The sequence below is a fragment of the Astyanax mexicanus genome, chromosome 11, assembly GCF_023375975.1.
Source record: "Astyanax mexicanus isolate ESR-SI-001 chromosome 11, AstMex3_surface, whole genome shotgun sequence".
NCBI classification, from domain to species: domain Eukaryota; kingdom Metazoa; phylum Chordata; class Actinopteri; order Characiformes; family Acestrorhamphidae; genus Astyanax; species Astyanax mexicanus.
Window position 1 is genome coordinate 23,142,043 of NC_064418.1, and position 13,253 is coordinate 23,155,295.

Here is a 13,253-nt window from a genome sequence, read left to right on the forward strand (position 1 = left end):
AAAGAAGCTTAATTAAAGCTTTCCATACTTGTTCCTCAAAAACCTCCTTGCTCAGTGCATTGATTGATTGCGGGTGCTATGTTGTATCTACTAAGTGACAGGACATTGCTTGCTGTCTGGCATGGTGGCCAAGTGGTAAGGCGTCGGTCTCGTAAACCGAAGATCACGGGTTCGACCCCCGTCCGTGCCTGAAGGGGTGTTGTGTCTTTCTGTTGAAAATGTTTGGCTTGCTTTAGCATGCTCTTTCAAACATATCTCTGAGACTGTAGGTTGTCCTAAAAGCATGGAAACAATGCAGCAGTTTAAGGATGCTGCTTTTGCAAGTCTCCAGAGTTTTGTTATCAGGATGACACCATACAAAGCAATTAACTTTGTGAGGGGATGTAGCTCAGTGGTAGAGCGCATGCTTCGCATGTATGAGGTCCTGGGTTCAATCCCCAGCATCTCCATTTCTGCTGTTTTGCAACTTGAAAGTAGGCATAAATTTGCACAATAAAATCGGCATTTGTACAAGGCATTTGCTGATGAAGTAGTTTGATAAATTTGATTTCTTATAGGCTTCATAATTGCATGCTATAGAGTTCTACTCAACTGCCTTTCGCAGACAACTCTGCCCTGTGCTCTCAAGTCCATAAAGCACACATCTATAGAATTTGCAAAAAAGGTGCATTTGTACAAGGCATTTTTGCTGATGAAGAACCTTGATAGATCTGATTTGTAGCCTTCATAAAGGCATGCTATAGATTTCTGCTGAAGTCCTTTTCAGATTCAACTCTGCTGTGAGTTCTCAAACTATATGTCCCCAGTCTACGTGGCACAATGGCCAAGTGCCCTTTGCTGAACGTAGGTCTCTTAAGAGAGGGACTAGACATAGGGGGCACCCGGATTTGAACCGGGGACCTCTTGCTATGCAGTCAAATGCTCTCCCACTGATCGTAAAAGTAATATCTATTAAATGAACTGAAATGTATGGATTGTGCGGTGTGAAACCAAATCTTAACCAAAGTACCTAAATATATACTGGTAGGCAAAACTCTCTGCTAAACACAAAGCAGCCTTAAGAGAGGAAATGGACATATTGGTCATGCGGATTTGAACCGGGGACCTCTTAATCTGTAGTCAAACTCCCTACCACTGAGCTATGCCCCCTTCAATACAACCTCCCTTAAAATATATGGATCCTACATTGATCTTAGTCAGATAAAAAATAGCCCTTAAGTAAGGGATTGGACAAAAGGGGCACCCGGATCTGAACTATACTCCCTTGAAGGTAATATCTATTAAAATGGACTAAAATGCATGGATTCTACTATGTGAAAGCAAATCTTAACCAAAGTACCCTAAAAGGTAGCCAATACCCATTGCTGAATATAGCACCCTTAAGAGATGGACTGGACATAAGGGGAACCCTATGAACTGAAATGCATGGATTCTACTTTGTGAAAGCAAATCTTAGCCAAAGCAACCTATACCCATTCCTGAACATAGCACCTTTTTATGAGAAGCACTGGGCATAGGGGGCACCCAGATTTGAAGCGAGGACCTCTTGATCTGCAGTCAAATGCTGTACCACTGAGCTATACTCCTTTCGATATACACCGGCTTAAAATGTATGGATTCTACCTTGTAACAACAAATCTTAGCCAGATTACACAAATGTAAACTGGTAGCCAACAGGCATTGCTAAAAGTACAGCCTTTAAGCAAGGGACTGGATACAGGGGGCACCCGGATTTGAACCGGGGACCTCTTGATCTGCAGTCAAATGCTCTACCACTGAGCTATACCCCCTGGAACATAGTAAGTACTAAAATGAACTGAAATGCATGGATCCTACTTTGTAAAACCAAATCTTAGCCTAAGTACCCGTTGCTGAACTTAGCACCCTTAAGAGAAGAACTGGACATAGGGGGCACCCAGATTTGAACCGGGGACCTCTTGATCTGCAGTCAAATGCTCTACCACTGAGCTATACCCCCTGGAACATAGTAAGTACTAAAATGAACTGAAATGCATGGATCCTACTTTGTAAAACCAAATCTTAGCCTAAGTACCCGTTGCTGAACTTAGCACCCTTAAGAGAGGGACTGGACATAGGGGGCACCCAGATTTGAACCGGGGACCTCTTGATCTGCAGTCAAATGCTCTACCACTGAGCTATACCCCCTTCAATGCAACCCACCTTAAGCAAGGGACTTGACAAAAGGGGCACCTGGATCTGAACTAAACTCCTTTAAAGGTAATATCTATTAAAATGGAGTGAAATGCATGGATTCTACTTTGTAAAACCAAATCTTAGCCAAAGAACCCATTGCTGAACAGAGCATCCTTCAGAGAGGCAATAGACATACGGGGTACCCGGATTTTAAGGTTTAATGTGGGGATGTAGCTCAGTGGTAGAGCGCATGCTTTGCGTGTATGAGGTCCTGGGTTCAATCCCCAGTATCTCCATTGCTGGTGTTTCATGCATTGAAGTTAAACATGAAGCACACATCTATAGAATTTGCAAAAACGGCGCATTTGTACAAGGCATTTGCTGAATAAAGAACCTTGATAGATCTGGTTTGTAGCCTTCATAATGGCATGCTATAGCTTTCTTCTTAAGTCCTTTTGAGAGTCAAGTCTGCTGTGAGATCTCAAACTATATGTCCCCACTCTACATGGCACAATGTCCAAGTGGCTTGGCGTTGGTCTTGTAACCAGAAGAACGTGGGTTTTATCCACTTTCATGCATTTTTGTTCATGCAAGACAACAAGCAAAGAAGCTTAATTAAAGGTCTCCATACTTGTTCCTCAGGAACCTCCTTCCTCGGTGCATTGCCTGATTGCGGGTGCTATGTTGTATCTACTAAATGACAGGACATTGCTTGTTGTCTGGCATTGTGGCCAAATGGCAAGGTGTCGATCTCGTAAACCGACGATCACAGCCTTGATCCCTTTCCGTGCCTGAAGGGCTGTTGTGTCTTTCTGTTGAAAATTTCTGGCTTGCTTTAGCATGCTCTTTCAAACATATCTCTGAGACTGTAGGTTGCCCTAAAAGCATGGAAACAATGCAGCATCTTAAGGATGCTGTCTTTGGAAGTCTGCAGAGTTTTGTTGCCAGGATGACAGTGTACACATACGCGACTTTTGTGAGGGGATGTAGCTCAGTGGTAGAGCGCATGCTTTGCATGTATGAGGTCCTGGGTTCAATCCCCAGCATCTCCATTTCTGCTGTTTTGCAACTTGAAAGTAAACATAAAGCCCATGTCTCTGGAAATTGCACAATAAAATCGGCATGTGTACAAGGCATTTGCTGATGAAGTAGCTTTATAAATCTCATTTCTTATAGGCTTCATAATTGCATGCTATAGATTTCTACTCAACTGCCTTTCACAGACAACTCTGCCCTGTGTTCTCAAGCCCACACTTATATTGTAGAAGTGGCGCAATTGCCAAGTTGCCTGGCGTTGGTCTTGTGAACTGAAGCTCACAGGTTTGATCTCTGTTTGTCCCTATTTGTTGATGCAAGAAAAAAGTAAAGTGGCTTAATTGCAGTTTACCATACTTGTTGCTCAAAACCTTCCTACCTCACTGCATGTTTTAATTGAGGGTGCTCTAATGTCTGTGTTACCTTCTGGTTTTCTGCTTTTTAGTTGGACCTCTGTCCAATTCAACATCTGTCTGTTCTTCTTTGCTTTGGTATGCTCTTTCCAATGTATTTGTGACATTGTCGGTTGTTCTAAAAGCATGGGAAAATGCAACAGCTTAACATTAGTCTTTTGCAAGTCTGTACATTTGTCTTGCAATGATAACAGTACACCAATGGCATTGGTTCTTGTCGGGGTGTAGCTCAGTGGTAGATCGCGTGCTTTGTATGCATGAAGTCGTGGGTTCAATCCCCAGTATCTGCTTTGCTGCCGTTTTGCACCTTGAAATAAAACATGAAGCACACATCTATAGAATTTGCAAAAAAGGTGCATTTGTACAAGGCATTTGCTGATGAAGAACCTTGATAGATCTGGTTTGTAGCCTTCATAATGGCATGCTATAGCTTTCTTCTTAAGTCCTTTTGAGAGTCAAGTCTGCTGTGAGTTCTCAAACTATATGTCCCCAGTCTACGTGGCACAATGTCCAAGTGGCTTGGCATTGGTCTTGTGAACAGAAGAATGTGGGTTTGATCCACGTTCATGCAGTTTTGTTCATGCAAGACAACAAGCAAAGAAGCTTAATTAAAGCTTTCCATACTTGTTCCTCAAAAACCTCCTTGCTCAGTGCATTGATTGATTGCGGGTGCTATGTTGTATCTACTAAGTGACAGGACATTGCTTGCTGTCTGGCATGGTGGCCAAGTGGTAAGGCGTCGGTCTCGTAAACCGAAGATCACGGGTTCGACCCCCGTCCGTGCCTGAAGGGGTGTTGTGTCTTCCTGTTGAAAATGTTTGGCTTGCTTTAGCATGCTCTTTCAAACATATCTCTGAGACTGTAGGTTGTCCTAAAAGCATGGAAACAATGCAGCAGTTTAAGGATGCTGCTTTTGCAAGTCTCCAGAGTTTTGTTATCAGGATGACACCATACAAAGCGATTAACTTTGTGAGGGGATGTAGCTCAGTGGTAGAGCGCATGCTTCGCATGTATGAGGTCCTGGGTTCAATCCCCAGCATCTCCATTTCTGCTGTTTTGCAACTTGAAAGTAGGCATAAATTTGCACAATAAAATCGGCATTTGTACAAGGCATTTGCTGATGAAGTAGTTTGATAAATTTGATTTCTTATAGGCTTCATAATTGCATGCTATAGAGTTCTACTCAACTGCCTTTCGCAGACAACTCTGCCCTGTGCTCTCAAGTCCATAAAGCACACATCTATAGAATTTGCAAAAAAGGTGCATTTGTACAAGGCATTTTTGCTGATGAAGAACCTTGATAGATCTGGTTTGTAGCCTTCATAAAGGCATGCTATAGATTTCTGCTGAAGTCCTTTTCAGATTCAACTCTGCTGTGAGTTCTCAAACTATATGTCCCCAGTCTACGTGGCACAATGGCCAAGTGCCCTTTGCTGAACGTAGGTCCCTTAAGAGAGGGACTAGACATAGGGGGCACCCGGATTTGAACCGGGGACCTCTTGCTATGCAGTCAAATGCTCTCCCACTGATCGTAAAAGTAATATCTATTAAATGAACTGAAATGTATGGATTGTGCGGTGTGAAACCAAATCTTAACCAAAGTACCTAAATATATACTGGTAGGCAAAACTCACTGATAAACGCAAAGCAGCCTTAAGAGAGGAAATGGACATATTGGTCATGCGGATTTGAACCGGGGACCTCTTGATCTGTAGTCAAACTCCCTACCACTGAGCTATGCCCCCTTCAATACAACCTCCCTTAAAATATATGGATCCTACATTGATCTTAGTCAGATAAAAAATAGCCCTTAAGCAAGGGATTGGACAAAAGGGGCACCCGGATCTGAACTATACTCCCTTGAAGGTAATATCTATTAAAATGGACTAAAATGCATGGATTCAACTATGTGAAAGCAAATCTTAACCAAAGTACCCTAAAAGGTAGCCAATACCCATTGCTGAATATAGCACCCTTAAGAGATGGACTGGACATAAGGGGAACCCTATGAACTGAAATGCATGGATTCTACTTTGTGAAAGCAAATCTTAGCCAAAGCAACCTATACCCATTCCTGAACATAGCACCTTTTTATGAGAAGCACTGGGCATAGGGGGCACCCAGATTTGAAGCGAGGACCTCTTGATCTGCAGTCAAATGCTGTACCACTGAGCTATACTCCTTTCGATATACACCGGCTTAAAATGTATGGATTCTACCTTGTAACAACAAATCTTAGCCAGATTACACAAATGTAAACTGGTAGCCAACAGGCATTGCTAAAAGTACAGCCTTTAAGCAATGGACTGGATACAGGGGGCACCCGGATTTGAACCGGGGACCTTTTGATCTGCAGTCAAATGCTCTACCACTGAGCTATACCCCCTGGAACATAGTAAGTACTAAAATGAACTGAAATGCATGGATCCTACTTTGTAAAACCAAATCTTAGCCTAAGTACCTGTTGCTGAACTTAGCACCCTTAAGAGAGGGACTGGACATAGGGGGCACCCAGATTTGAACCGGGGACCTCTTGATCTGCAGTCAAATGCTCTACCACTGAGCTATACCCCCTTCAATGCAACCCACCTTAAGCAAGGGACTTGACAAAAGGGGCACCTGGATCTGAACTAAACTCCTTTAAAGGTAATATCTATTAAAATGGAGTGAAATGCATGGATTCTACTTTGTAAAACCAAATATTAGCCAAAGAACCCATTGCTGAACAGAGCATCCTTCAGAGAGGCAATAGACATACGGGGCACCCGGATTTTAAGGTTTAATGTGGTGATGTAGCTCAGTGGTAGAGCGCATGCTTTGCGTGTATGAGGTCCTGGGTTCAATCCCCAGTATCTCCATTGCTGCTGTTTCATGCATTGAAGTTAAACATGAAGCACACATCTATAGAATTTGCAAAAACGGCGCATTTGTACAAGGCATTTGCTGAATAAAGAACCTTGATAGATCTGGTTTGTAGCCTTCATAATGGCATGCTATAGCTTTCTTCTTAAGTCCTTTTGAGAGTCAAGTCTGCTGTGAGTTCTCAAACTATATGTCCCCACTCTACATGGCACAATGTCCAAGTGGCTTGGCGTTGGTCTTGTAACCAGAAGAACGTGGGTTTTATCCACTTTCATGCATTTTTCTTCATGCAAGACAACAAGCAAAGAAGCTTAATTAAAGGTCTCCATACTTGTTCCTCAGGAACCTCCTTCCTCGGTGCATTGCCTGATTGCGGGTGCTATGTTGTATCTACTAAATGACAGGACATTGCTTGTTGTCTGGCATTGTGGCCAAATGGCAAGGTGTCGATCTCGTAAACCGACGATCACAGCCTTGATCCCTTTCCGTGCCTGAAGGGCTGTTGTGTCTTTCTGTTGAAAATTTCTGGCTTGCTTTAGCATGCTCTTTCAAACATATCTCTGAGACTGTAGGTTGCCCTAAAAGCATGGAAACAATGCAGCATCTTAAGGATGCTGTCTTTGGAAGTCTGCAGAGTTTTGTTGCCAGGATGACAGTGTACACATACGCGACTTTTGTGAGGGGATGTAGCTCAGTGGTAGAGCGCATGCTTTGCATGTATGAGGTCCTGGGTTCAATCCCCAGCATCTCCATTTCTGCTGTTTTGCAACTTGAAAGTAAACATAAAGCCCATGTCTCTGGAAATTGCACAATAAAATCGGCATGTGTACAAGGCATTTGCTGATGAAGTAGCTTTATAAATCTCATTTCTTATAGGCTTCATAATTGCATGCTATAGATTTCTACTCAACTGCCTTTCACAGACAACTCTGCCCTGTGTTCTCAAGCCCACACTTATATTGTAGAAGTGGCGCAATTGCCAAGTTGCCTGGCGTTGGTCTTGTGAACTGAAGCTCACAGGTTTGATCTCTGTTTGTCCCTATTTGTTGATGCAAGAAAAAAGTAAAGTGGCTTAATTGCAGTTTACCATACTTGTTGCTCAAAACCTTCCTACCTCACTGCATGTTTTAATTGAGGGTGCTCTAATGTCTGTGTTACCTTCTGGTTTTCTGCTTTTTAGTTGGACCTCTGTCCAATTCAACATCTGTCTGTTCTTCTTTGCTTTGGTATGCTCTTTCCAATGTATTTGTGACATTGTCGGTTGTTCTAAAAGCATGGGAAAATGCAACAGCTTAACATTAGTCTTTTGCAACTCTGTACATTTGTCTTGCAATGATAACAGTACACCAATGGCATTGGTTCTTGTCGGGGTGTAGCTCAGTGGTAGATCGCGTGCTTTGTATGCATGAAGTCGTGGGTTCAATCCCCAGTATCTGCTTTGCTGCCGTTTTGCACCTTGAAATAAAACATGAAGCACACATCTATAGAATTTGCAAAAAAGGTGCATTTGTACAAGGCATTTGCTGATGAAGAAACTTGATAGATCTGGTTTGTAGCCTTCATAATTTAGATAGATTTCTTCTTAAGTCCTTTTGAGAGTCAACTCTGCTGTGAGTTCTCAAACTATATGTCCCCAGTCTACGTGGCACAATGTCCAAGTGGCTTGGCATTGGTCTTGTGAACAGAAGAATGTGGGTTTGATCCACGTTCATGCAGCTTTGTTCATGCAAGACAACAAGCAAAGAAGCTTAATTAAAGCTTTCCATACTTGTTCCTCAAAAACCTCCTTGCTCAGTGCATTGATTGATTGCGGGTGCTATGTTGTATCTACTAAGTGACAGGACATTGCTTGCTGTCTGGCATGGTGGCCAAGTGGTAAGGCGTCGGTCTCGTAAACCGAAGATCACGGGTTCGACCCCCGTCCGTGCCTGAAGGGGTGTTGTGTCTTTCTGTTGAAAATGTTTGGCTTGCTTTAGCATGCTCTTTCAAACATATCTCTGAGACTGTAGGTTGTCCTAAAAGCATGGAAACAATGCAGCAGTTTAAGGATGCTGCTTTTGCAAGTCTCCAGAGTTTTGTTATCAGGATGACACCATACAAAGCGATTAACTTTGTGAGGGGATGTAGCTCAGTGGTAGAGCGCATGCTTCGCATGTATGAGGTCCTGGGTTCAATCCCCAGCATCTCCATTTCTGCTGTTTTGCAACTTGAAAGTAGGCATAAATTTGCACAATAAAATCGGCATTTGTACAAGGCATTTGCTGATGAAGTAGTTTGATAAATTTGATTTCTTATAGGCTTCATAATTGCATGCTATAGAGTTCTACTCAACTGCCTTTCGCAGACAACTCTGCCCTGTGCTCTCAAGTCCATAAAGCACACATCTATAGAATTTGCAAAAAAGGTGCATTTGTACAAGGCATTTTTGCTGATGAAGAACCTTGATAGATCTGGTTTGTAGCCTTCATAAAGGCATGCTATAGATTTCTGCTGAAGTCCTTTTCAGATTCAACTCTGCTGTGAGTTCTCAAACTATATGTCCCCAGTCTACGTGGCACAATGGCCAAGTGCCCTTTGCTGAACGTAGGTCTCTTAAGAGAGGGACTAGACATAGGGGGCACCCGGATTTGAACCGGGGACCTCTTGCTATGCAGTCAAATGCTCTCCCACTGATCGTAAAAGTAATATCTATTAAATGAACTGAAATGTATGGATTGTGCGGTTTGAAACCAAATCTTAACCAAAGTACCTAAATATATACTGGTAGGCAAAACTCTCTGCTAAACACAAAGCAGCCTTAAGAGAGGAAATGGACATATTGGTCATGCGGATTTGAACCGGGGACCTCTTGATCTGTAGTCAAACTCCCTACCACTGAGCTATGCCCCCTTCAATACAACCTCCCTTAAAATATATGGATCCTACATTGATCTTAGTCAGATAAAAAATAGCCCTTAAGCAAGGGATTGGACAAAAGGGGCACCCGGATCTGAACTATACTCCCTTGAAGGTAATATCTATTAAAATGAACTAAAATGCATGGATTCTACTATGTGAAAGCAAATCTTAACCAAAGTACCCTAAAAGGTAGCCAATACCCATTGCTGAATATAGCACCCTTAAGAGATGGACTGGACATAAGGGGAACCCTATGAACTGAAATGCATGGATTCTACTTTGTGAAAGCAAATCTTAGCCAAAGCAACCTATACCCATTCCTGAACATAGCACCTTTTTATGAGAAGCACTGGGCATAGGGGGCACCCAGATTTGAAGCGAGGACCTCTTGATCTGCAGTCAAATGCTGTACCACTGAGCTATACTCCTTTCGATATACACCGGCTTAAAATGTATGGATTCTACCTTGTAACAACAAATCTTAGCCAGATTACACAAATGTAAACTGGTAGCCAACAGGCATTGCTAAAAGTACAGCCTTTAAGCAATGGACTGGATACAGGGGGCACCCGGATTTGAACCGGGGACCTCTTGATCTGCAGTCAAATGCTCTAGCACTGAGCTATACCCCCTGGAACATAGTAAGTACTAAAATTAACTGAAATGCATGGATCCTACTTTGTAAAACCAAATCTTAGCCTAAGTACCCGTTGCTGAACTTAGCACCCTTAAGAGAGGGACTGGACATAGGGGGCACCGAGATTTGAACTGGGGACCTCTTGAGCTGCAGTCAAATGCTCTACCACTGAGCTATACCCCCTTCAATGCAACCCACCTTAAGCAAGGGACTTGACAAAAGGGGCACCTGGATCTGAACTAAACTCCTTTAAAGGTAATATCTATTAAAATGGAGTGAAATGCATGGATTCTACTTTGTAAAACCAAATCTTAGCCAAAGAACCCATTGCTGAACAGAGCATCCTTCAGAGAGGCAATAGACATACGGGGCACCCGGATTTTAAGGTTTAATGTGGTGATGTAGCTCAGTGGTAGAGCGCATGCTGGGTTCAGTCCCCAGTATCTCCATTGCTGCTGTTTCATGCATTGAAGTTAAACATGAAGCACACATCTATAGAATTTGCAAAAACGGCGCATTTGTACAAGGCATTTGCTGAATAAAGAACCTTGATAGATCTGGTTTGTAGCCTTCATAATGGCATGCTATAGCTTTCTTCTTAAGTCCTTTTGAGAGTCAAGTCTGCTGTGAGTTCTCAAACTCTATGTCCCCACTCTACATGGCACAATGTCCAAGTGGCTTGGCGTTGGTCTTGTAACCAGAAGAACGTGGGTTTTATCCACTTTCATGCATTTTTCTTCATGCAAGACAACAAGCAAAGAAGCTTAATTAAAGGTCTCCATACTTGTTCCTCAGGAACCTCCTTCCTCGGTGCATTGCCTGATTGCGGGTGCTATGTTGTATCTACTAAATGACAGGACATTGCTTGTTGTCTGTGTGGCAAGAGAGAGTAAGAATACTAATAAATATTCATAGTAAATAGTGCACGACTACGCCACCTAAGGGAATTTCACCCCTAGGAAATATAACTGGCCCTTTAAGCCAAGAAAATTAAAGACACGCAGATCTAGAACACTTTGAGACCAGAGACGGAGTTCCAAATATTTAAACAATTTTATTAACAATTATTTTTAAAACATTCACACACACACACAAACACTGGACAGACAAATTAATATTAAGACTCAGGCCAGGACTGGACTGAGGGCTTACCGCGGCAGGAAGGAGCAGAAAAAGGATACGAGGTCACCTACACTACACACACCACACGTGACTGCACTGCATATCATAACACCAAGTGCTCTACACTACAGAATGGTGAAAAGATACTCCACACCCCAAGCTCTGTCGCTTTGGCCCGCAGCTCCTGTCCAGCCAAAAAAAGAAACAAAATTAAGTATGGTAAATGGTGGAGGGGAGAGACCACTAATAATTTTACCAGAACTATATTTCAAATTAAAACTACACAATTAATTACGACAATTATATAAAAGAGTAAAACACTTATCTTATTTAGTCCTGGTCTCTCGCAGCCCCTCTTTACCACACCACAGTACAACCACCACAACACACACACACACACACACACACACAAAACTCACACAGTTCTGCTAAACAGAAGAGAAGAAAGTCCAAATAACCAAAATTAACCCAAATTAAAGTAATCCAAACACAAAATACAAAAATCAGGAAAGTGCAGTCGACTGACTGCACTAATCTTCAAAATAAAATCATCCCACCAAATTAACCAACACTCAAACTCAAATTATAAAGAAATCAAATATATGAAACAAATGAGAAATACTTAATAAATGACAAGACACCAAATCATAAATGAGAAAGTAGTCAATAAGAAATCAACCCTAATTCCATACAAAACAAAAAGAAGCCACAGATAGTTAGGGTTGATAACGCAAAGCAAAATTATAAAAATAGAATACAAACTCAGGCAAAACAGAAACCAAATTTAAACAAAGATATAATAATCCAAAACAAAGAATGAATAAGACAGAAAATAGCAAAAGAAAATTAACAACAAAAATAGAGAAACAAAACAGCAGCACTGTGAGAAGCTAAAAGCCACAATCAGCACAGTCTGGGTGAGAAAACCTATAAAATACACACATTTTAATTAAACCATTTAAAATAGCCAATTTGAGAATTAATAAAATACTATACTTACATACAGCATGCAGTTTCCCCAAACAATCAGGGTTAGAGTGCAGAGAGCAGACAACACCACTGGCAATCACAGCTGGTGCAGCAAACAGCAGCTAGCAGAAAATGGCACGGCAGACACAGGAAATGGCCACAGCAGACGATCAGCTACAGCACGGCAACAGCACAGCCACACGGCCGCTATCCCTACCCCCAATCCAAAAGAGCAAGTCAGCTGTAATTCTAAAATCACGCTCAAACTAACAAAATAAGCAGAGCAGACCTACCTTATGAAACTGAAAGTGAAACTAGACCCACAAGAGCACAATACAACGCTGCTGGGCCGGCAAACCAGCCGAAAATCTTCAAGTCTACAAGTAAAATGTGCTAATGAGTTAATCAAGTCACACAGTAAGATTATAACCAACTACTGTAGCCACAAATACCTTCTTTGGAAGTGAGCCAAAAACCGCGCTAAATCAACCAAGCTGAATGCCGCTGGACCGGAAGTGAGACGCTCCGGGAGAGAGAGGAGTGGGGGACAGGAAGCGCACACCAAATAAGGGTCCCCCATCTATATATAGGGGATAGAAATCCCGCCCAGCACCTTAAAGCGCCCGCACACCATTATTAAATTAAGAACTGTAGGTGGGGTAAACAAAACCCCTCCTGCTACAATCTACCCCCCCATTTTGCATCGTCGTCCCGACGATGAAATTAATGCAACAAAAAGGGACTACCGCCAGGGTCTAAACAAAGCTGAGTGTGCATTCAAAACCGGGCCTTGGGATTCAACCATATTCTCCACACCAACAGAACGTGGAAGACGATAAACATTAGAATGCTGACCAGCCGTAGAACGTGAAGTACGACGCAATGACTGGCTAGAACAAGGCTGAGACACTACAGACAACAAAGAATCCAAAGGCTGAGCTCTTTCGGGCACAATAGGAGCATCTGAAATCTGACCATCTCCTGCAGGTACCACCATAGGAAGCCCTGTAGGACCTGAAGCACTAAGGGCAGGTACTGGAACAGCCGTTGATCTGGTTTCTGATACCAATAACCAAAGGTCTTCATCACTGGAGGTATCCAAAGGTGCTACTGGGACTTGTGGTGGAGAAACCCTAGGAGGAGGAACAGGAGCCTCTTTCTGG

The 13,253-nt window shown here is 42.5% G+C and overlaps 17 non-coding genes across 17 annotated transcripts; 10 read left to right on the forward strand and 7 right to left on the reverse strand.

The window, feature by feature from the left end:
• The first annotated feature begins 118 nt into the window (after positions 1-118).
• Positions 119-190, forward strand: trnat-cgu (transfer RNA threonine (anticodon CGU)). Its single transcript has one exon. It is a non-coding gene; the product is annotated as a tRNA-Thr (tRNA).
• A 187-nt stretch (positions 191-377) lies between these two features.
• trnaa-cgc (transfer RNA alanine (anticodon CGC)) lies at positions 378-449 on the forward strand. The gene has a single exon. It is a non-coding gene; the product is annotated as a tRNA-Ala (tRNA).
• Positions 450-1,718: 1,269 nt separating this feature from the next.
• trnac-gca (transfer RNA cysteine (anticodon GCA)) lies at positions 1,719-1,790 on the reverse strand. The gene has a single exon. It is a non-coding gene; the product is annotated as a tRNA-Cys (tRNA).
• A 116-nt stretch (positions 1,791-1,906) lies between these two features.
• trnac-gca (transfer RNA cysteine (anticodon GCA)) lies at positions 1,907-1,978 on the reverse strand. Its single transcript has one exon. It is a non-coding gene; the product is annotated as a tRNA-Cys (tRNA).
• A 116-nt stretch (positions 1,979-2,094) lies between these two features.
• On the reverse strand, positions 2,095-2,166 carry trnac-gca (transfer RNA cysteine (anticodon GCA)). The gene has a single exon. It is a non-coding gene; the product is annotated as a tRNA-Cys (tRNA).
• Positions 2,167-2,378: 212 nt separating this feature from the next.
• trnaa-ugc (transfer RNA alanine (anticodon UGC)) lies at positions 2,379-2,450 on the forward strand. Its single transcript has one exon. It is a non-coding gene; the product is annotated as a tRNA-Ala (tRNA).
• Positions 2,451-3,134: 684 nt separating this feature from the next.
• On the forward strand, positions 3,135-3,206 carry trnaa-ugc (transfer RNA alanine (anticodon UGC)). The gene has a single exon. It is a non-coding gene; the product is annotated as a tRNA-Ala (tRNA).
• A 1,110-nt stretch (positions 3,207-4,316) lies between these two features.
• On the forward strand, positions 4,317-4,388 carry trnat-cgu (transfer RNA threonine (anticodon CGU)). Its single transcript has one exon. It is a non-coding gene; the product is annotated as a tRNA-Thr (tRNA).
• A 187-nt stretch (positions 4,389-4,575) lies between these two features.
• On the forward strand, positions 4,576-4,647 carry trnaa-cgc (transfer RNA alanine (anticodon CGC)). The gene has a single exon. It is a non-coding gene; the product is annotated as a tRNA-Ala (tRNA).
• Positions 4,648-5,916: 1,269 nt separating this feature from the next.
• trnac-gca (transfer RNA cysteine (anticodon GCA)) lies at positions 5,917-5,988 on the reverse strand. The gene has a single exon. It is a non-coding gene; the product is annotated as a tRNA-Cys (tRNA).
• A 116-nt stretch (positions 5,989-6,104) lies between these two features.
• Positions 6,105-6,176, reverse strand: trnac-gca (transfer RNA cysteine (anticodon GCA)). The gene has a single exon. It is a non-coding gene; the product is annotated as a tRNA-Cys (tRNA).
• Positions 6,177-6,388: 212 nt separating this feature from the next.
• trnaa-ugc (transfer RNA alanine (anticodon UGC)) lies at positions 6,389-6,460 on the forward strand. The gene has a single exon. It is a non-coding gene; the product is annotated as a tRNA-Ala (tRNA).
• A 684-nt stretch (positions 6,461-7,144) lies between these two features.
• Positions 7,145-7,216, forward strand: trnaa-ugc (transfer RNA alanine (anticodon UGC)). The gene has a single exon. It is a non-coding gene; the product is annotated as a tRNA-Ala (tRNA).
• A 1,106-nt stretch (positions 7,217-8,322) lies between these two features.
• trnat-cgu (transfer RNA threonine (anticodon CGU)) lies at positions 8,323-8,394 on the forward strand. Its single transcript has one exon. It is a non-coding gene; the product is annotated as a tRNA-Thr (tRNA).
• A 187-nt stretch (positions 8,395-8,581) lies between these two features.
• Positions 8,582-8,653, forward strand: trnaa-cgc (transfer RNA alanine (anticodon CGC)). Its single transcript has one exon. It is a non-coding gene; the product is annotated as a tRNA-Ala (tRNA).
• A 1,269-nt stretch (positions 8,654-9,922) lies between these two features.
• Positions 9,923-9,994, reverse strand: trnac-gca (transfer RNA cysteine (anticodon GCA)). Its single transcript has one exon. It is a non-coding gene; the product is annotated as a tRNA-Cys (tRNA).
• Positions 9,995-10,110: 116 nt separating this feature from the next.
• On the reverse strand, positions 10,111-10,182 carry trnac-gca (transfer RNA cysteine (anticodon GCA)). Its single transcript has one exon. It is a non-coding gene; the product is annotated as a tRNA-Cys (tRNA).
• Between the last annotated feature and the right edge of the window lie 3,071 nt (positions 10,183-13,253).